At 37.4% G+C, this 19,050-nt stretch overlaps 1 long non-coding RNA gene across 1 annotated transcript in view; it reads left to right on the top strand.

Moving 5' to 3' along the window:
• The window catches only part of LOC138156295 (uncharacterized), a 207,004-nt gene extending 189,971 nt beyond the window's left edge, over positions 1 to 17,033 (top strand). Inside the window, exons 2-4 of the long non-coding RNA XR_011167119.1 lie at positions 14,954 to 15,128; positions 15,706 to 15,781; positions 16,738 to 17,033. This is a non-coding gene — a long non-coding RNA (uncharacterized lncRNA). The remainder of the gene's footprint in view (positions 1 to 14,953; positions 15,129 to 15,705; positions 15,782 to 16,737) is intronic.
• Positions 17,034 to 19,050: the final 2,017 nt, after the last annotated feature.

Below are 19,050 nucleotides of genomic sequence, written 5' to 3'. Positions count from 1 at the left end.
GTTTTTTGGAATTATCTTATTGCAGACCATGGCAGACCTATTTTTGAAAGAAAAACAACTCGCTCAGCACCAAAGAGATGACAATCACAAGGAAAAATTTCTTCTAGCTTCATCACTGAACCCCTGAGATAAATGTCATTGCCTCTTTTCTCCCCCTGCCTGATCATTCTCTGTCCTCTTTTCCCATGGGAACTGGCCAATGTACCTAAGTCTAATAGATGTATAAATCAAACGTTTTTACTATGTCCCAATGACTGTGCTAAACACTGGAGATACAAAGACAAAATTGAGAGAGTCCCTGACTTCAAGGAGCTTATATTCTGAGGGGGAAAAGCAGAAATAGAAGAGCTAGAGTTGGAAGAATTATGGGTATGGTAAGAGTAGTGAGATGGTGGACTCATTCTAGACAGAATAAAGTGAATTATCACCTATCTAGCCCAGGATCTCAGGTGCCAGAATCAAATATTTGGACCAGCTTAAAATGGAGATTCTCTTCATCAAGATGCAGATTCTGTATCTCAAGGGAAGAAGATGTAGGTATATTAGCTGCATTAAGTGACCAACTGACCTTAGAGGGAGGAAGAATTGGATTCAAGCTCTGTCTCTGAAGCAGATTGGTTGTTGGATCATGGGTAAGTCACAAATTCTCACTGACTCATTCTGAAGATGATAATAAGAAGTTGCTTACATTTATATAAGGACAGCTAGGTGGGGCAGTAGATAGAGTGCTGTGCCTGGAGTCAGGAAAACCTGAGTTCAAATCTGACTTCACATACTAACTGTGTGACCCTGGGCAAGTCACTTAACCCAATTTGCCTCAGTTTTCTCATCTCTAAAATGATCTTGGAAAGGAAATGATGAACCAGTCCGTATCTTTGCCAAGAAAAACCCCCAATGGGGTCACAAAGAGAGAGACATGACTGAACAACTTAAGGTTTACAAAACACTTTACATCTACTATCTCATTTATTCCTCACAACAACCTGGGAAATGGGTGCTATCATCAGCCCAATCTTACAAATGAGGAGACTGAAGCTGACAGAGGTTAAGGGATTTACCCTAAGTCAGTGTCAGAGGCTGGATTTTAAAAGTGACGAAATGGCATTGATTGCAGTGATTTTCACAGTAAGGGTTTCTTATACTGATGGAGTCACAAGTCCAAACAAAATATAAAATAAAAATGAATTCTAAGTGATCTGGAAGCACCAGAAGAATTGTCATTTCTTATCCAGTCAGGAGTAAGCTGGTAAATGTTTAACAATGGGCTTTCAGGGGAAGGGTGATGTGTGCTCTATACATTTTTTAATTTAATCTGCACATTAAAACTTTCCCCATCAATTTCATGAATGTAGACAATCAACAAAACAATAAATCCAACCTGAAATTACAGCATCTGCCGATTTTGGAGGCGTATATACTGACACTGAGAATTTGGCGATCGGCTCTCCTGCCACTTTTGTATTACAATGTAAAGGGAATGTACAGCAATGAGTTTTGGTCCCCAAATATATACTGGAAGGAAAGAAAAGCTTTTGTCTAGTTTGCTGGTAACTAGTGTTGGAATTGTAAATGCTACTGCTCTACCTCAGTTTTATTACTGCCTTCCAGCTGCCCATTTAAAAGCCAGAGCATGATAATGACTTCTTTTGGCTTTTGCAAAATGTCACAGGTCCTATTTAGCCCATAGATCACCTAACGCAAGGCTACAACTCCTCTTCTAAACATTGCATTAATCGCTTCAATGTCTAACAGCTTGAGTTATAAGCCTGGCAACAGCATGGTTTCTCCTTTTGGCACCCTAATTTTTCCCCCTCTCTTATTATTACAGAAAAACCAAACAAATACTTCAAAATGGACACTTATGTCATATCCTCAGGCTTCAAATAATACCACTTTGTTTTTACCTGTCTTCTAAGAGGCTCACTGTATTCTGCAGGCATTAACTCATTCCACCCCTAACATGTACCCTAACATATGCTAAAGTGGAAGCATTTCACAAAGCACTAAAGTGCTGCTATCTGGGGGAGAAGGGCATTGTTGTATTCGGCACTTCCCTGTCTGTTCTCATCACAGAGGACTGGAATGGCCCAGGAACCAGGAGACCTAGATTGTTGTTTGTTTGTTTTTTTTTTCCTGGCTCCACAAAGAATAAGGCAGGTCATCTTAACCACTCCTAGCCTCATTTTCCTCCTCTGTAAAGAAAAAAAAAAGCAGGTTGCCTGGATTAGGGTTTTTAACCTGGTGTCTATGAATTTGTTTCATAATATCTTTATAACTATTGTTATTCAGTTGAACCCAAATCTTCATGACCTAGCAGACCACACCATCCATTGGGTTTTCTTGACAAAGATGCTGGAGTAGTTTGCCATTTCCTTCTCTAGTTAGATTAAGGCAAAAAGGGTTTAAGTGACTTACCCAGAGTAACACAGCTACTGTGTCTGGGGTCAGATTTGAATTCAGTTCTTCCTTACTCCAGGCCCCGTACTCTATCCATTGAGCCACCTAGCTGCCTTCTAATTTAAGTTCAAATCCATCTTCAAATATTTACTAGCTGTGTAACCCTGAGCAAGTCTGTTTGCCTCAGTTTCCTTATCTTTAAATTGGAGATAATGATAGCATCTATCTCCTAGGATCTTTGTGAGAATCAAATGAGATCATAATTGTAAAATGCTTAGTACAGTGCCTGAAACATAGTAAGTGCTATATATACACAATGCTAACCATCATTCATTCATTCATTTATCTATCATTTATTTGTCCATGTATATATTCTATTCACCTATTTATCTATGTATATATTCATCGGTTTATTCATCTATGTACTTATCTATTAATCCATTCATTCATCCATTTGTCCACTGTTTGTATTTACATATTTAATGTATTTTAAAACAGGATCCTGGGGAGGGGTCCATTGGCTCTATTGAAACTGTCAAAGGGGGATCCAGGACACACACACAAATCACCAGACCTCTGGAATCAGGAATGCTGTGGGACTCCAATGAAATAATGGATGTAGAGTTACTGGCAAACCTTAAAGCATTGTGTAAATGCTGGTTTTTGTTGTTAGCCTAGGGTCCCCAGGCCTCCAGTGGGGTGATGACTTCATTGCCTGAGTTTCTACTACACGCCCAAGCCTGCTGGACTCAAGCATTGTTTATGGAACAGCACAGGGGTGGGCTGGTCAAAGTTTAACAACCCAATTCTCCTGGAAATAAAATGTTTGCTCAGACACCTTTTAGTTTAATATGTACTTTCCTAAGTCTAGGCAATCAACAAAACAAAAAATAAACCCTCATTTTTAGGATTGTCAATTTCTGAAGTGTATACACCCATATTGCAAAATCAGACAATTGGCTCTCAAAAGCCCTTGGAGCTGTCTTCAGCACAGCCCTGCCAGGATGTTAATACTCCTTACAACTCAAAACTGCCCTGACTCTTCTGTAATGTGCTTTGGCCTTTAGAGAAATGGAACAGTCTGGAAAACAACCTGGAGAGGCCTGGACTTGAGAACCTGACCACCTGGATTCAAGCTGTGCCTCTGACACTTATTAGCTCTGCATCCCTTCACCTCCATATCCTTCTGTTTCCTCTTCTATAAAATGAAGGATTGAAACTGAATGCTAGCTAAGATTCCTTTCCACTCTAATCTATGAATTTCAAGAAAGTTTTATCCCAAGCTACCTACAATCCTCCATTTTGAAGGGCACAATAGTGAATAAAGAAGTAGGCAACCCAGATATTGTATAAGAACACAAGCTAATAAACGTGGAAACATTTCTGCCTTTATTTGGGGTACAATGACATATGGAAGCTGCTTTGGGGATCTGAACCCAAGGAAAATCCTTACCCTCTCTATCTCTCAGGAAAAACACTGGAGGGAGTATAAACAGCCTCAGTTTCCTAAGCTTGTCTGAATTATCCACATAATTAAAATACTTAGTCTGTTTCCCTTCAAATGTGCAAAGTCTGTGAGGTTTTCAGTGTCCTCCTGATCCACTTAGTCTAGTGGAGGGGCAGAGAGAAGAGGAGGAATCAAGGCATTCACTCTTTAATTTGTCTTAGCAGCCAAGACAAAATGGTAAGGGGGACTGGAAGGGAGAAGAACCATGGGTGTACACCAAGAACACCAAACAACCATGAAGAACTCAGATTAGACTGATGCCATAGTGGAAAGTGTGCAGGAACACAAATCTGGCCTCAGACACTTAGCTGTGTGAGCCTGGGAAAATCACTTAACCTCTTATCCTCAGTTTGCCTATCTGTAAAGTGGGGATAAAAATAGCACCAACTTCCCAGGGTCATCCGGAGGATAAAATGACATATTCCTATAGCTGAAAGAGCTATAGAAATGCTAGATGTTATTATATTTTGAATGCAAACAGTAGGCTGAAGAAGCAGGGAAAGTCCCAATACAAAAAATCTGTCAGGGGGCATCTTCAAAAACCAAGCTACAAGTCTGTAGGGGCAACCACACTGGCATACCCAGGATGGCTGCTAGCACAGGTTCTTAGGTCTGCTTTACTAGGAAAGATAGCTATTTAAGGGGTCAACAATTTTTTTTATTACATTCACTAGTTCAGGGGAAAAGTTATCACCCTGAATTTAAGAGAAAATACAAACAGAGAAACAAAGACCAACAGAGAGGGCTCTGATTACCTCAGTCAACTATACAGTTTACATACATACCTGTATCAAGACAGTCTTTACACCTGAGCAGTCAGGGAGCCCTGAACATATGAGCCACTCTGAATCTGCCACAACAGGGACTCACAAGATCCTTCTCATAAGCGAGCCCCCGAAGCCAAATACCAGCTCAGAGTAAATATATACTTCTCAGAGCCAGAAGGCATCACAACCCTCCTGACTCAGTGCCTAATTAGAAATTAGCAAAAGGTGTGAAAGACTTCCTACAGCAAGCCTCCCCTAAGCAAGCTTCCCTTAATAGGCTGCACATGAGGCTTAGGGAGGGGAAGATCTTAAATCCCATTGACATCACAAAGTAAAAAAAAAAAAAAAAACGTAGTAATCACATGGTGTCAGTCCACAGTCAGAGAAATTATCAGGCAAGACAACAGTAATTCATATAAGCCAGGGGGATAAAGTAAGAAATAATAAATTAATAAGGGAATGGAACAAATGAGAGCCTGGAGAAAAGAAGCATAGTGTATAAAAAGAGAATATGCCTTCAGAGAACCCAAGTTCAAATCCTACTTCTGTTTAATAGTAATCTGATGATATGACCTTTCTGGGTCCTTGCAGCCACCCCTGTAAAATAAGGGGGTTGTAGTAAAGGATCTTTAAGGGTTTTTCTTCCAGCCAAATATTTATCACCCTCCTAACTGGCAGTTTACCTTGATCAGTGATTAAAGCTGAGCACAGTCTTTTGATCTGGTCCCCTCTCCCTTTTCTGTCTTCTTTTCCCAGCTGTTTCCTTCCTTGTGCGAGGAGGAAACTAGGCATAAATCTCCCTGCCTGGATGTCACATTGCCCAAATTAGCAGAATAATTGTTTAATCTATTTCATTTTGGGTCTCCATTTGGCTTGTTGGGGTCTTTCCCAAGCCATTCAGCAATCTGTCCATTTCAATTTATTTCAAAGCCCTTTCTTTGCCTATAGAATGCAAGGTTATATGCCGGGTGTTAGAAATACAAGACTGACTAACACAGACCCTGCTTACAAGATGTTTATAGTCTAAGAGAGGAGGAAAGACACAGAGAACAGTACCTATAATATGATGGGAAGTATGATAAATGCTAAGGGGATGCCCTGGAGAGGCAGTGTAAGAAATTTGAGACAAGGAGAGATCACTTTCAGCCAAGTGGAGCAGGGTACAATGGCTCTAACCAGCTAGGTGGCCCAGTTTGATAAGAGTGCTGGGCATAGAGTCAAGAAGACCTGAGTTGAAATCCAACCTCAGACACTCACTGACTGTAACCTTGTGGAAGTCACTTGAACTGTTTGCCTCCTAATAACAACACCTCCCCCCTAGGGTTGTTGTGAGGTTCAAATGAAATCACTGTAAAGTAGTTGGCACATAGTGGGCACCATATGTATGCTTCTCATTATTGTTTTTATTCTTATTATTTGACTCACAGAACTGGTTGTTAAATTTTCACTGTGAACATTTACATCTTGGAAATAAGGGAATAGGCAAACCTACAAATTAGGGCTTAATTTATTGTTTTTTCTAGTTGCCTATACTTGAGAAAATGATGGAGAAAATATTAATAATGCAAATTTAAAACATCAATAATTGATAATAAAATAAAATATTAATAATTCAAATTAAACTTAAAAGTGTGTTATGCATACTCCCCTCAGCCCCAAAGAGTCAATCGTTAATCATTTACCAGCAGATCCCTGAGAGTGTGTCAGGAAAGGCTTGAGAAGAAATCAGGCTGGAGAAGCCTATATTAGGACTTGGAAGGAAATCTTTCAACAGATAGAAATGGAAGAGAAAGCATCCCATTCAGAGGGAACAGAGTAAACAAAGAAAAAGGAGAAGACCAGGGGAGAGAGAATAAGTCAGATTACCTGGAGTAGAGAATATGTGAAGGCATTTAATATGAGATGAGTGGGTGAGTTGATTCCACAGGACCTTGAATGCCAGCATCAGCAGTTTACATATTACATATTGGGCCATGAGAAGTCACTTCCTCTGTTTTGGGCAATAATTCTTTGTGGTCAAACAGCTGTTGTTATTCCCACTTGTCACAGGTGAGGATTTTTATGCCTGAAAGCTCAAAACATCTGGATTATGGTTATCCAAATGGGTGGTGGTAGAACAGGGTTTAGCCTTCAAGTCTTCTAAAACTCTCAGACTACTATTTTTCCCATGAAGACCATGTGTCCTAAAGAACAGTGTGATGAGACGGTGACATACTTAGGTACTAATGATATGCGAGCCTTTTTATGTGGAGATGACACTACGGTACAATGGGTTGAGACGAGAATGTTTTCTGATTGGGGCAGAGTGGGGAGCAATCAGGGTCAAGATAAGATTTTTGTTGGCCCTTGAAGGATGAGTGGAATTTCTTTTTTAAGTTGCTGCCATTGTTGTTGTTGTTATCATTCAGGTGTGTCTAACTCTTTGTGACCCCCATTTGGGGTTTTCTTGTCAAAGATACTGGAGTGGTTTGCCATTTCCTTCTCTAGCTCATTTAACAGATGAGGAAACTGAGGCAAACAGGGTTAAGTGGCTTGCCCAGGGTCACACAGTAATAAGTGCTGGAGAATGAATTTGAATTCAGATCCTTCTGACTCGAGGGGCTTTCTCCACTGTGCCACCTACCTGCCCTTTAAAGCTTTTACAAAAGGATGTTTACCTTGAAAATATAATTGAGTATGTGAAGTATTACTCATGTGAGGTATTACCAAAGCTATCCAGTAAGCAGTTAGAACTACAGAGCTGGTGCTTAGGGGTAAGGTTGGGGCATAGTTTAATCCAGGAGCATAGATAACGTTGAGAAAATAAAGCAAGACATAAGAGGGGTCAATTGTGGAAGTTAGAGGGCTAGTAAAGAAATCAATGAAGAAAATTTGCAGTATGCTGTAAGATAGTAAGAGAATCAGGAGAGTGAAGTTGCTAAAGGATGTGTTATTTGTCAGTCATGTCTTACTCTTTGTGACCCAATTTGGGGTTTTCTTGGCAAAAATAGTGGAGTGGTTTGAAATTTCCTCCTCCTGCTCTTTTTTGCAGGTGAGGAAACTGAGGCAAACAAGGTTGAATTACTTGTTCAGAATCATATGGCTAGTCTGAGGCCAGATTTGGGTTCAGGAAGATGTCTTCCTGACTCCAAGCCCAGCACTCTCTCCACTCTATCTCCTAACCACCCATTCAAAGAGTTGTAGGGAACATCAATTGAGATAACATGCATTAATTGCTTTGTAACCCTTAAATTGATATGCAAAGTCAACTAATGTCAGCTCTTAAATTTGGTAAACAAAGCTACTTAAAAATTCAATTTAATGTGTCTTTAAGGCTATTTTAGTGCTTAATATGGTTAAAGATTAGTTTATAGTTATTTTGAGTGAATGTTAACATACCCGTCCACTATAAAAGAATTGATCATCAGTATATGTAAAAATAAATTATTAGCTGAATTGAATTACTGTCTAAAATTAAGGCAGAAGGATATTAACACTGTATGAGGCTAGAACCCAGGTGTTCTGGTCCTTAGGCTAGTGCTCTTTCCTCTATGCTACTTTACTCTTCTAGGTAAAGAAAACCTGTTTTCCATCCTCATTACCACAAATGAAATGAGGCCAATTTGTTGGTAATGGTAGTAATACTTTCATGAAGCCAAAACCTGAAGAAAGTGAGTGGCAAAGCACAGCATGCCTGAGTCCAGAAGCTGCTATTAGCTTACTCTTCATTTCAAGACTGAAATTGCCTAATAATTTGAAAAGGAAGGATAAGCAATTCTAGAATTAGTTTTTTCATTCTGAACTGCCAACCACTTTCATTTCAATCATTCCAAATATGGAATGAAACAGCGCAGTGTGTGCATTAATTACCATCATACCAACACTCAATATTTTTTCCTCCATCTGTCTCGGGAACCTTAGATGAAATGAGAATATTCAAACAGAATTCCAAGGAGCAATCACATCAGGGACAGAGGAAGTAGGTATTTAGAACTAGCATCAATCTACGAAGAAGAAAAATGACAATTATGAGAAAAGTATTTCTTCATTCAATAAACCTTAACTCTCCCTTCCCCATTTTTGGCTGAGGACAGTAAGGGATATACGCCTATTATTTCTTTGGTGTGAGGAACGTATGGTGTGGAAACTCCTTCCATTGGTGCTTATCAGAAATGGCATACACAATTTACGGTCTTAAGAGAGTTACCTGGGACACTGAAAGTTTGCATCTCTAGTATGTGGTCTTATAGCTAATATGTATCATCTCGACAGGGTTTATTTAAATCCAGGTTTTTCTGACTTCAAGATCAGCCCTCCCTTTATTTGCTTCTGCTAATTCTCACGAGCAATGACTATGTACCAAGTTTTGTGTTAAACACTAGGTTAGATACGAAGGTAAGCAAAACAGGCTCATACTGATGACTATGATACACGTTTAAATTTATTAAATGTGCAAGATCAATATCAAAAAAGATTGAGTGGGAATTTGCAGAAGAGAGAGAACATTATCAGATTGGGATATCAGGGAAGACTTCATGGGGAAAGTGATCTTGGCCTTGAAAAATGGACAGTATTTCAATAGGTAAAAATGGAGGTAAAGGAAATGGGCATTGTAAGCATAATATGAGCAGGTGAGAACATGAAAAAGGCAGAAGATGTTTAAGATCCAATTTAAGTGGAGGTGAGATTATGCATGTATTGTAACTCACGGTACCTGGCATATAGCAAGCACTTATTAAATATTTATTAAATGTTCATATCCTTCCTTCCTTATTACCACAGGACAAAAGGTTTGGGGATACTGAACTGAAAACTATGACAAATAAAAGTTTGGGGAGAGGTGATATTTTATTTTATTATATAATTATATGGTGTGTGTGTATATGTATATACCATGTAATTATATTTTATTTCTTATATTGTATATTTATGTTGTATGTTATATTATTTAATTTTATTATAGTTGAATATTGAACATATTTTGTTGATAATCCTTATCCAATATTCTCACCATACATTTATGAATCACTGCTCTCTAATAGAACACACTCATAAATTACCTCCTCTATTTTTGGCAATAATTCTTTGTGGTCAAGCAGCTATTATTATTTGCACTTGTCACAGATGAGGATATTATGCCTGAAAGCTCAAACATCTGAATTATGGCTATCCAAATGGTCAGAACAGTCTTCTAAAACTCTCAGATTACTATTTTTCCCACGAAGACCATATAACTCTCTCTCTCTCTCTGTCTCTCTCTGTGTCTCTGTCCGTCTGTCTCTCTCTCTGTGTCTCTGTCTGTCTGTCTCTCTCCTTTGATGCTGCCTCCACTCTAGCGGAGGCCTTTATCGCCTTACACCTGGATTACTGTATTAGCTGCTGGTGGGTCTGCCTGCCTCAAGTTCCTGCCCACTGCAATTCCTCTTCCTTTCAGTCTCTAATGTCTCAGTTTGCTTAATTGTAAAATGAAGAAAATAATAGTGCCTCCCTCCCAGGATTATTGTGAGGATCAGATGAAATAGTATTGGTAAAGGACCTAATATAAATGCTCATTTTCTTATTCCCTTCCCCTGTGAGGCAGCAGACAGAGTACTGGGACTGGAGTCAGGAAGACTCATCTTCCTGAGTTCAAATATAGCCTTAGACACTTACAACTGTGTGACCCTGGGCAAGTCACTTAACCCTGTTTATCTCAATTTCCTCATCTGTAAGATGAGCTGAAGAAGGAAATGACCAACCACTCCAGTATCTTTGCCAATAAAACCCCAAGTTGGGTCACAGAGAGTAAGACATGACTGAAAAAAACCGAACAACAATGCAACCCTATAAAGTAGTTACTATAAGGATCATTATCCCCATTTTACAGGAAAAAAATCCTTCTTTGTAAACTGAGGCTTATATTTTGAGACTTGACCATGCTCACTCAGTTGGTAAGAGTCAGAGGAAGTGACTTCCTTATACCAAACCCAACACTCTTATCTCCGTGGTACATTCCCTTACTTAAAAAAAAAAAAAAGATTTTTTAAAAAATCTTTAAAAATGAATGATTTCCATTTGCAGCATATTTTAAGTTATTGTAATTATTCTAGGCATCATATATTTTGAGGTGGAAGGGGCCTTAGAGAATACTGTTCAATCTAGTTCAATTGCAGTCACATGGATGAACCTTTTGGCTTTCAATCCTACCCAAGCTGCTGCTTGGGAGTGAGGGTGGGTGAGGATTTGTAAGTGGGGATGGAATGTCTCAGGTTATTGAGAATTTACCCTATTTGATGTTTAATTCAGTACTCAGAACCATTTTAATCAAAAAAGTGTGTATCAGTGTTTGTTTGTTTTTGTGGTTATATTCTGAATGAAGATTCTGTAATAAGTACATCATTAAGGTTTTATAAGATAGCTATTATTCTATGTGAATTGATGATTACAACCTACTTGTGTTTAGTAATGACTTTGAAATGGATTGTATTTGTAATCTTCAATAAACAGGATTTTAATAATCAAGAAGTTGTGACTTTTATGCCACATTAATCATTAAATTGAGCTAAGAAAATACCAGATCTGAAGCAGGTAAAAACATTAAATCATTAGCTGGAGGCTGGATGAAGCCATTTTTACATTGAAGGGGTACCTTATGAATTAAATTATTATGAAGTAATTATAAATGATTTAAATATTTCTCATCTTTTGGAAATTCAATTAAAGTGTGTTTGTGTAACCACAAAACTCTTGCCATCATTCCATAATCTACTTTCTTTCTACTGTATGTTTTAATGCCTTTGGAGGGGGGTTCCAAAAATGCCCCAGAGCAGAGGGAAAAAAGGCTTTTACTATCACCTAGTTTTCTTAAACCTATTATAGTGAATGCAGAACATCTGTCTCCCAGATTATTTTTGTTGGTGTGGAGGGTTATTAGAGATGGAGAAGGTAGTCTGGACCCATGACTCAATCAGTATAGGGCACTTCTGTTGTGGAAATTTCTCTAACTATGCTGAGCAATAGCCCCTAAGTAATTTACAGCCTCAAAGCATTGCCCAAAGCACTAAGAAGTTAAGCAATTTGCACATAGCCACAGAGTTAATACATGCCAGATACAGAGCTGGAGTCAGTGGGCCTGACTCCAAGGCCAGCTCTCTGTCTAGAATGTCAGTGACTTATTAGGCATTATAAAGTGAATAGAACATTAGACCTTGAGTCAAGTACACCTGAGCTCAAATCTGGTGTCAGACACTTACTAGCTGCATGCTCCTGGGTTAGCCACCTAACACTATTTGCCTCAGTTTCATCATCTGTAAAATGAGCTGGAGAAGGAAATGGCAAACCACTGCCAAGAAAACCCTAATTGGGATCCCATAGAGTCAGACACTATTGAACAACAACAGAGAGAGTACTACTACCACTTGCTATCTGGATATTATTCTTTGATGTTTAGCAACTTTTACAGCACTGGTGGATAGGATGATTGATTATTTTTTTGATGGGGGAATGCAGGGCAATGAGGTTAAGTGACTTGCCCAAGGTCACATAGCTAATAAGTGTTAAGTGTCTGAGGCCAAGTTTGAACTCAGGTCCTCCTGACTCCAGGGTCAGTGCTCTATTCACTACACCACCTAGTGACTGATTTTTTTAAGTGAAAAACAATATTGGTCCAGTGCTTGGAACAGGGCCGGGTTCATAGTAGGTACTTCTTAGATGCTCTCAGACTCATTAAATTGTTCCTCAACTCCTTCTTCTACAGACTCCCTGAAAGTATCTTCAAGACATTTACAGTAGTAGAGAAGATGACAAAGACAATACGTACTAGAAAGAATCACATTTTTTATTTTGGTTTTGATTTTGCAACTAAGTTTCTGTGAGAATTGTTCATTTCATAGAGTTTGGGTTTTTTTTTTCAGTGATTGGTACAACCAAAACTATTAAAAATGTGGTTCTTAAGTTTTTGTAGGCCAATGTTATATCCAGGAGATTATGGATGATAGTGTTACTTATAATAATGTTCCAGTTTATTTATTGTATTCTCATATTGGTAGGTTTATATTTGTTACTAGTATTATTATTGGGCAGCTTAGTGGCACAGTGGTTAGGCTTAAAATCAGGAAAATTCATTTTCATGGCTTCAAATCTGACCTCAGAAACTTACTAGCTGTGTGACCCTAAGCAAGTCATTTCACCCTGCCTGCCTCAGTTTCATCATCTATAAAAATGATCTGGAGAAGGAAATGGCAAACTATTCTAGTATCTTTGCCAAAAATACAAATAAACCAACAAACAGACCCAAGTAGGGACATGAATAGTCAGACACAATTGAAACAATTCAACAACAAAGTGTTATTGTTACTGTTATCTTATTCTCACCTTTTTTGATGAGTTTCAGATATAAATAATTCTAGGACAAGTTGCTATCCCTCTACGACTTTTTATGTTTAATGTGCTGCCAACTCTTGAACAAATAGGTAAAAATGAATGTTTTTTGCAATTGAATAAGAGGATCCAGATGTAAATGCAACGACTGGTCTCATTTAAAGAGTATTTGGGACAATTCCAATAACAGACAGGACACAGTTTGATGACACGTATCTTATCTTGCTTCCCACATGCTTTTAATTTCTCCTCTAGGTCTTTTCCTTTTTAAAGTTTTTCATTTGGAGATTGTCAGAATTCATTATGGTGACATCTATTAAAAATTGTTCTTGAATTTTTCTAGAACAAAGTTGTGTCTGGGCAAGCAGTTGTGGGCAACAGTTCTGTCTGCAATGTTTGTTCAATCCTACTTTATTTATTGGAATCCCAAGGACATTTTGGAGTGTGCATTTATAATATGGGATTGTATCCTCAGTTTATAAAGTATAGGAAGCTACTGGAATATATTTCTAACCACCTGGTGATGCATGAATACTAGGTATCCATTAGATGTTAAATGTTTACAGACTGTAATAAATATGTAGCATAGTTTCTACTACTTCATTACATCATCTACATTAGTTGGTAAACCTGGGCTCCTTAAGAATAACCTTTCTTGGGGAGGCTAGGTGGCACAGTGAATAGAGCACCGGCCCTGGAGTCAAGAGGAACTGAGTTTAAATCCAGCCTTAGACACTTAACACTTACTGGCCCTTTAACTTTGGGCAATTCACAACCCCAACTACCCTGCCCTCTCCCCTCCAAAAGGAAAAAAATAACCTTTCTGTAATTTCTGGTGGCAAAGGTCGCATCTTCAATTAATATTATAAACTACACTATTTTCTATTAACAAATCTATATGACTCAGAAATTTGCTTGATTCTTATTTATCAATGTATTTTTGTTTGAGTTTAAGAGGATACTACAATTACAATCTTTTGACTTAATTCTTAGATCTTAATCATTTCCTAGAATCTGATGTCCATTCATCATAGTCAAGGTATATACTTTGTGTCAGCATTTACTATTGCTTTGTGAAGCAAGATGTGCTTTTCTCCCCCCCCAAGTACTTCTGTTAATTATTAGCTTGTTTGTTATATACTCAGATAACATTTCTTAATCCTCACTTCTCTTAAAAAGAGAAAATATCAATATTTCTGAAGCTGCCTTCCAGTGATGAGTCTTATGTACTATTAAGATTATATGGGTGTGGGATTACATATCTTCTATATCTGCTGCTGTCCACTTCTCTACAACAAAACTATACATTAAGACTGGTATTGGGTGGGTGTTAATTTCTCTACATCTACTCTTCCACCTTGACTTCAGGATGCCAGTCACTCTATTCACGTAATCACTCTCAGTTTTCATCTGGAGAGCTCAATAGATACTGCCTGGAGAATACCACAGCTTCTGCAACTTTCTTTTTCATCCGTGGATTCAATTTAATCTCCTAATGCAAACTCAAAGCTTGCGGTTTATATGCTTTCTTAGTTTACATTAAGAATTTGATACTTATAGTGTTCAAAAGACATTTTGATGTCTTTGAAGAAAGATTCCTTGAGTTGAAGAAGCTATTTAACTATGAGGTTTTTTTTCCCAGTTAAATCACAAAGATTGATGTTATCCATGTACAAGTGATTGATTAATCTGATACTTTTAGTTCAATTCTCTCTTTAATTTGGAAGTTATACTTAGTTCTATTTGGAAAAGATAATAAAGAATTTATGGTCACATGGAATCATTTTAAATATAAGTTGTGTTCTTAAAAATATTACCTTGAATATAATAATATCTGTCAATTATATAACACTTTAAAGTTTGACAGATACTTTACAAATAAAATTTTATTTGATTCTCACAATAATCCTGTGAGATAGGTGTTATTATTAATCTTATTTTACAGATTAGGGAACTGAGGCAAAAGAAGTAGAGTTATTTGCCCGGGATCACACAACTAGTTAAGTGTCTGAAGCCAAGTTTGAACTAAAATCTGCCTGCCTCCAAGTCCAAAGCTGCACCACCTGGATTCCTCTATCAATTTGTGTTAATGGCATGTTTGAAAAAGAAAAGCTTTGCATGTGAGTACCAAATGCTCCAGCATTCTAATTATAATTACTTCTATTTTATAAACTTGTAGTACATAAACAAGTCATGAGTGAAATTCTGAGTCAAAATTTCTGCCATAATCTGTAAAGGCAATGATTATATTCTGGTGCATTTGAACTTACTTTTTCAATAAATATTGAATCAATAAAAATTGATCTTCATATCCTCAGAAAAAATCCCTTTTCCCCTCAACCACATATTGTTTTCTTTAAAATATTTATAGATTTTAAGGTGATGACTACCTGTGATTGTTTTATATAAAAATAAACTTATAATTGTCCTATATTTGGTAAAAAAAAATCTTTGACATCTTCTTTGTGTAGTAGAAATGTAATCTGTTGAGACTTTTTTTTATCATACTACATTATATAAATGCTTGTTTTATTCCATAAATTAAACACAAAATAAATAAGATTATATATATAATATGCTGAGAAAGATGGGACAAAGTTTTTATCTGATAGAAAACTATCAGAGTGATTTGTGTGAAATTCATGTGCCACCATGAAGCATTTGAGCCAATAATCATTCATCTTTCTTTTTCTGCAGCTTTCTAGTTTTGCAGAGAAGACCCCAACTCCACCCTCACTTTGGTCTAACTCTTCTGAAGATGATACTATTAATGGTATTTAAACTTTCTGTTTCTCATTTGATCCAATTTGTCCAATTTGTATCTTTTTTTAGTCATGGGTTTCTAGCAGTCATTTGGATGACCACAAATTTCCCAAGGACTCCTCCTTCAGATCTTATCACTGATAATTTTGTTTCTCAAGCCTCTGCAGTAATGTTTTCCATAGATCCTTAGCTCTGAGTCCTTGTTATAACTGCAACCTTTTGACTTTTGCTTTTTTATGCTGATTATTGGAATCTAGAATCTATTGTATGCTTTTGTTTTCTGTAAATTTCTGTGTATTTTTTGGTGACTTTTGATTGTTCACAATGGCTTTAAGATTGTTGACTGTGTGTACCACCTAGATGGTGACGAAGAAATCTTTCAGTTGATCTTCAATATCTTTCTCAGTTGCTTCTGCCATGATGATGCTTACCTTTTAGCTTTGGAAGTATTCTTTGAGAACTCTACCCTTCCTATTATGCTTCTTACTATGGCAATGGCTACAATAGATAGATGATAGATAGATTATAGATACATAGATAGATGATAGATACATAGACAGATAGATGATAGGTAGATAGATGGATAGATAGATAGGTAGAGATATGTGTATATATATATATGTGTGTGTGTGTGTGTGTGTGTGTGCTATTGTTTTCAAGTCCTTAAATATTTTTACAATTTGTCAAATACTGTAGAATAACATGCTCATTCATGATGATTATAGTAAATTCTGGTAGTTTAGCAAATTCTAGTTGAATTCATTGTGTCAAACAAAAAAAATCCTTTTCAAAACTCATTTTAAAAGTCATGTGAAGTACCAGCATAACTTTGGTCATCCATTTCATTATTAAGCATGATATCCAGAGTTTACATTAAATAAAGCTTAATGACTTCACCTTCTTTAACTTTCCTGTCTTTATATCTTAGAAGGTCCTCAAGTTCATTTCTTATTTCACCTAATCCAGGCAAAGGCATGAAGTCATTCCTAATGATTATTGCCTTACATTGGTCAGCAATATGTGTACAACTTGGAGGTGAGGATACCATTGGCAAAATGCAATATGAAGTTTTCATTTATTTCAGGTAAGATCTTTTCCCCAGTGTTTTTATGATATGATACAAATGAATAATGAAAATAGTCATATCTTCTGATCAGTATATCTGATATGCTGTGCACCAATGGTTTGCCTTCTATAGATATGTGCTATGAATAGCCAGCATGACCTGCACTGAAGCCTTTCTAGAAGGCGAGGAATTGGTATTTCTGATTTTTCCCTTTGTACTTTGCTTGCTTTCTTATAATACCAGGATCAAAAGGAGCACTATTCACTCTGAATCAAACTAACTATTTCAACAGTCTTGAGGAAAGTCAGACTGCAACTCTCTGCCATCCCATCTATGTAACTTTCAGCTGCACTTGCATCTCACTGAACAGTCTGCTAACCCAAGAAATGCTATGATTATATATCATGATATCATGAGATTTTGCCAAAGTTTCAGGGCTCATGCTAGGTCTTCATGGCAATTGCAAGCATCTCAAGGCACACAAAGTCTCCACTGCACAGTACTCTGGTAAGCATTCTACAACTTTACCATTCCAGCCTTCCCCACATTACATGGATAATAGGTTGCACTTTGAAAGAATTAGTATGATTATACCATGCACCTCACTCAGTCAACAAGATTTGTTAAGTCATTTTTCAGTTGTTTCCAACTCTCTGTGACCCCATTTAGGGTTTTCTTGGCAGAGATACTAAAGTGGTTTGTCATTCCCTTGTCCAGCTCATTTTATAAATGATGACCTGAAGCAAACAGGGTTAAGTGACTTGTCCAGAGTCACACAAGTATTAAATTTCTGAGGTCAGGTCTAAACTCATGAAGATGAGTCTTTATGGTTGCAAGCCCAGTGCTCTATACACTGTACCACCTAGCTGCCACAAGCATTTAGTAAGTGTCTACTATGTGCTAGGTGCTACTCTGAGCACTGGAGATACAAAGAAGGAAAAGAAGATAGTAATCCTTCTTCTCAAGAAACACATAGTTTAATGGGAGGTAAAACATGCAAACCAATCTATACAAAGCAGATATACACAGGCTAAATTGAAGTTAATCAATAGTGGGAAGGCGCTATCATGAAAATGAAGCAGGGGAGACTTTGGGTAGATGGTGGGATTTTAGGTGGAACTTGAAGGAAGCCAGGGAGGCCAGGAGATGGAGAAAGAGAGAGAGGCAGAGAGAGAGAGAGAGAGAGAGAGAGAGAGAGAAGATTCTAGGCATGTGGGACATGGGGGACAGTCAAGGAAATTTCATAGTGTCAGGAAATGTAACGTCTTGCATGAGACATAGGAGGCTAGTGTCTCTGGGTCTCAGAGTACATTGACTGAGAAGGCAGCAGTAAGATTTATGAAGACTAAAAAGGTAAGAGAGGACCAGGTTAAAAGGGACTTTGAAAGTCTAACGGGAAATTTTACATTTTATATGGGAGGTGACAGAGAGACACTGGAGTTTATTCAATAGAGAGATAGTATGGTCAGCTTGCACCTTAGGAAGATCTACTTGAAAGTTGAGTGGAGGATGGAATGGGGTGGAAAGAAACTTAAGGTAGGGAGACCAAGAAGTATGCTATTGCAATAGTCTAGGAATGAGGCAATGCGATCTATACCAGATTAGAGGCAGTATAAACGGAAAGAGAAGGGCAAATATAAGAAATGTTACAAAGGCAAAATTGACAGGCCATGGAAACATATTGGATAACGGAGATAAGAGAGAGTGAAAAAGATTATGTTAGAATTTGTTAAAGGAAAAGAGAATCCTTACAGTGAAGAATAATGAGAGTGAACCATACTTCAAATATTTGAAGGGCTGTCATACATAAGAGATGGTAAAGTTATTTCACTAGATCCTAGAGGACAGGACTGGGACCAATGTGCAGAAGAAATGTGTAGGCTAATGGTAGTCCAACAAAAATGAGAATTTCCTAATGATTATCCCTGTATCAAAATCAAAATGACCACATGGGGGAGAGTGAGCTCTTGTCTGGTGGTCTTTAAGTGGGGAACTGATGAACATCATTATCAAGGTTGTTTGAAAGGGATTCCTATTTTAAGTTATGGTTGGTTGAGCTAGGTCACCTCTCAGATCTTTCCAACTTTGATTTTACTTTTTAAAAAAATCACACCTTTTATATGAGAAAAAAAAACATTCTTAGTTGCAAATTACAATTGATTTACAAATAAATTGTTTGTATTTTGGCTACTGCCAAATGTCTATTTTTTTGG

The sequence above is a fragment of the Petaurus breviceps genome, unplaced genomic scaffold (genome assembly GCF_028583685.1).
Source record: "Petaurus breviceps papuanus isolate PSGF00001 unplaced genomic scaffold, PetGlider_PUasm1.0 154, whole genome shotgun sequence".
In the NCBI taxonomy this organism is placed as follows: domain Eukaryota; kingdom Metazoa; phylum Chordata; class Mammalia; order Diprotodontia; family Petauridae; genus Petaurus; species Petaurus breviceps.
The sequence above is the reverse complement of the archived record's forward strand: the minus strand, read 5'-3'. Positions and strand labels throughout refer to the sequence as shown.